The sequence below is a fragment of the Mandrillus leucophaeus genome, unplaced genomic scaffold (genome assembly GCF_000951045.1).
Source record: "Mandrillus leucophaeus isolate KB7577 unplaced genomic scaffold, Mleu.le_1.0 Scaffold401, whole genome shotgun sequence".
Lineage (NCBI taxonomy): Eukaryota > Metazoa > Chordata > Mammalia > Primates > Cercopithecidae > Mandrillus > Mandrillus leucophaeus.
In genome coordinates this window covers 1,358,501-1,362,446 of record NW_012104266.1, presented here as the reverse complement: position 1 = coordinate 1,362,446, position 3,946 = coordinate 1,358,501, and the positions used below count along the sequence as shown (strand labels likewise).

The following is a 3,946-nucleotide window of genomic DNA, read 5'->3' as shown; positions in this document are numbered from 1 at the left end:
TGTCACCATGTCTGGCTAATTTTTGCATTTTTAGTAGAAATGGGGTTTCATCATGTTGGCCAGGCTGGTCTTGAAGTCCTGACCTCAGTTAATCCTGCTGCCTCAGCCTCCCAAAGTGCTGGAATTACAGGCGTGAGCCACTGTGCCTGGCCCAGCTCTTTTTTTTCTAAGGTACTTTTGTTGTAGCAATTGACAACTCTTTCCCTCTCCTTCTGTCCCAGGATTTTTTGCTGCCTCTTGATTTGGTCTGCTTTTCCCTTTCCTTACCTTTCTTGGGCTGCTTTCTCAAACTGCAAAGCAAACCTTAGCTGTTCTCTTTTTTCTGCCCTTCAGGGGTGTGCCACAGACATCCTGGCCACCCCTGAGTTTCTAGGTTCTTGTAACTCTCCGCCTTTTTTCTTCTTGAGGCTTCTGGGACATAGCCAGTAGCTCCCTGTGGGGCCTCTAAGGACCCTTGTCTGGGTGCTGTGATCTCAATTTTTGCTGTTCCCTGTGGAAGGAGAACTGATCCCTATGTCAACATCAATGCCTCAAGGATTTCATTCTAAAAACATCCAGGGGAGTGACCTGATTTTGAAATCCAAACTGTTTTTGTGACTTTGGGTTAAAGTCCAGGTATTGATATCCTCGGTGTTGCTGCAGGTGTGTTTTGCTCTCATGTTTAATTAGACAGGACTTCTCTGGCCTTGTCAGGCTCTGGCCCTAATTTAGATTTGGCCAAATTTAGATTTGCCCTAGCACTCAAGCACAGTGCAAAATCAGGTGATCTCACTTAGTCCTTACAACAGTCCTGTAATATTATCCCCATTTTTCAGACAAGGAAGTTGAGGCTCAGAGACATTAAGTAATTTGCCTCAACTGCAATTGCACTGCTGCTAAATGGTAGAATCAAGTTCCAAGTTTATTTTCTTACCTCAAAGTATTTGTATATAGTGCTGCTTATGGCGGCCTCTCTTCCTTTAAGGAGTTTGCATTCTAACTGAGACCAGGCCTACTATTCAAAAACCTATACACTTTCCTGCGTGTGCTGGCACGTACACACACAAACACACACGCGCACGCGTGCACACACACATTCGTCTAGTCTGTCTCTGTCTCTCTCTGTTTCTGCCCTCACCTCCTCCCTATCCTTCCAACTACAGGAAAATCCTTGTGATGTGGGGTTTGGGGAAGAGGGACGGGCTGGGATGGATGGGGTTACATTCAGCCTGCGACTCCATGCTCCCTCCCCCATTTCACAGGCAGTCACTCGTCAGGAAGGGACATGGGGTTTTCTTTGAGATTTACTTAGGAATTTCTGGCTGCCTTCATCAGTTTGGTGTGGCTAAGGCCAAACTCCTCCAGCTCTCTTCCCCTTCCCCTGCTTCTCTCTCTTGCCTCCGTCCTGTGGTTCTACAGTATCTCAGTCACTGGACTTAGCCTCTCCACCCTGCCATACGTATTCCGTGGCCAGGCTTGGGTCAGGTCCAGTCTAGCTCATTCCAATTTGTTCTTTCCCCCTCTCTGCTGCAGTCTTTTCGGAGAGCTTCTGCTCATGCCAGCTCCTTTCCCCATTGTTTGGACGCTACTCCCTTACTCTTCCATCACCCACCTGATTTCCTGTTGCTCTCTGCTTGGGTTATTATAACAGCTGCCATTTATGGAGTGCCCCCTGTGTGTATAGTCACAGACTCTCACGCGCAGAACAACCCTGTGAGCCAGGAGCTATTGTCTGCAACTCACAAGTGAGGCAATGAAGGCTAACAGAAGTTGAGTAACTTACTACACAGGTGGTAAGCAAGTGCTGCGAGTAGGAAAGAGTAGGAATCGTATTGGCCCCTCACCCAAGCCTGGGTCCCTTTTCCATTGCCAGGCTGCATTCTAATCTATACTTCTCTCCATTAAAACCCCTCTTGTCTGTATTCTCCTCTCCTCATCTCGTTTTCTAAGTTTACACATTCTGCTGTGCCATTCCCAACAGCTGCAAAACTTTCAAACAGCTGGGGAACACCTCTCCTTTAGATCTCCAAACCGGCCGGGCACGGTGGCTCACACCTGTAATCCCAGCACTTTGGGAGGCCGAAGCGGGCAGATCACCTGAGTTCGGGAGTTTGAGACCAGCCTGACCAACATGGAGAAACCCTGTCTCTACTAAAGATACGAAATTAGCCAGGCATGGTGGGGCATGCCTGTCATCCCAGCTACTCGGGAGGCTCAGGCAGGAGAATCGCTTGAACCCAGGAGGCGGAGGTTGCGGTGAGCCAAGATTGCGCCATTGCACCTCAGCTTGGGCAACAAGAGTGAAACTCTGTCTCAAAAAAAAAAAAGAAAAAAAAAAAATCTCCAAACCATCAATTACTCCAAGTTCAGCTTGAGTCTGTCTGCCTCCTTCAAGAAAGTGGAAACACACGCTCCCAAATCCTTGGCCCTGTTGGCTAGCCCTCTGCAGCCCGCTGAACACGCTTTATTCATCCACTCGCAGCACTGTGTTGGGTGCATGCCTGGTTTGCCTTGTAATCAAGGAAGGAAAACAGCACCTGGCAGTGCCCAACATTCCCACTAAACCCTAACCCTGTGCGGCAGGAAATGTCTCAGAGAGACAAACTTGGCCACCTTGCACCTAGGGGGTCCCTCAAGTCTTCCTGCGAATCTGACCCTATGGAAATAAGGGGAATCTTTGGCTGAAGGAAAAAAAGTGAGAGGAGAAGCAACACCGAACTTGGAAAGAGGCTGCAGAGAGAGGCTAAGCAAGCCTGGCACCTGGTAGGAGGGGCCTCACCCCAGCTTCAGAAGGAACCATGGAAGGGACCTAAGTGACTGAAGGCGGAGGTCAATAGAAGGCAAGACCCGGCCCCTATTTCCGGCCCCCTGTGCCACATCAGCCCTCCCTGGCCCACCTCCCTCAGCCCCCAGTCTCCTCACCTCCCTGTCACTGCCACACCTGGCTGCTGCTGCCCTTTCCCAGAGAATGTCTGCAGGTGTGTCTGCCCTATGCCACCAGGTACTGTCAGCCCAGCCCAGGGGAGGGACAACGAGCTCAGGGCCAGAGCCAGAAATGGCCCACAGCCCAAGAGGAACCAGACAAACATTAACCAGCCCCACCTCCTCCCACATACAGTCATTAAACACGATTGATCCTCTGAGCGCCCTATGAGTTTGGAGAGACAGATCACATAGCCTGGAGTCACTGCCTTGTCCCAGAGGAAGAGAGGCATCATTGTCACCCACCCATGTTTAGTCTCTCTGGGAGACTGAGCTGGACCTGTGCTCCTCAGCATCCCTCAGGCTTCCCCCATGCCCTAGCCTTAGGTAGATCCACAGTGCAGGCAAGCTGCAGAGATGGATCCTGTACAGGCTGCCATCCTGGTCAACTCTTCTAGCTCCCAGCCTCTGAAACTATATGACAGGGCTGGGTATGGTGGCTCATGCCTGTAATCCCAGCACTTTGGCCAAGGCAGGAGGATCACTTGAAGCCAGGAGTTTGAGACCAGCCTGGGTAACATAGTAAGACCCCATCTCTACAAAAAGTATAAATAAATAAACACATTATATGACAACGGGGAGGAAAAAGCCATGGGTGATGCCTGCTGGCACCTGAGGTCAAGATGGGAGCTGGCAGTGCTTCCCACCATATGGCAGTACCAGGGTGCCCTTCAGCCACTTGCTTATTGTCCACATCCTGAGTGGCTGGGGATGGACCAAAGTATTTCTAATCCTATCCCAGAACCCTAAAACCTCAGAAATTGCTTTCTACCCTCAAGGCCAAGGCAGTTGAACTGCAAAGTGTATCATGTGCAGCAATGAATCTTGGCAATCATTAAGGTAAACAGAGAATGTCAACCATTAACTGAGGGATCAGTCTAGTTTCAAGGTCTGCACCACTGACGGCTTACCTGAAGACCCTGCTGGGTTCTGTGGCCTGAATGGCAGTGGAGAAATAAGGGAAGTTAGCAGAGAAACTGGCCCC

The 3,946-nt window shown here is 50.2% G+C and overlaps 1 protein-coding gene across 4 annotated transcripts in view; it reads right to left on the bottom strand.

Annotated features, from left to right (window-relative positions):
- GJB1 (gap junction protein, beta 1, 32kDa) overlaps positions 1–2,980 on the bottom strand; it is a 10,862-nt gene extending 7,882 nt beyond the window's left edge. Inside the window, exon 1 of one of the 4 annotated variants that reach the window (XM_011992057.1) lies at positions 2,902–2,980. The gene's annotated coding sequence lies outside the window, so the exon portion shown is untranslated. Of the gene's footprint in view, positions 1–267; positions 514–2,901 lie in introns of those variants that run through there. The other 3 variants (XM_011992056.1, XM_011992058.1, XM_011992059.1) reach the window with 3 other exon arrangements.
- Between the last annotated feature and the right edge of the window lie 966 nt (positions 2,981–3,946).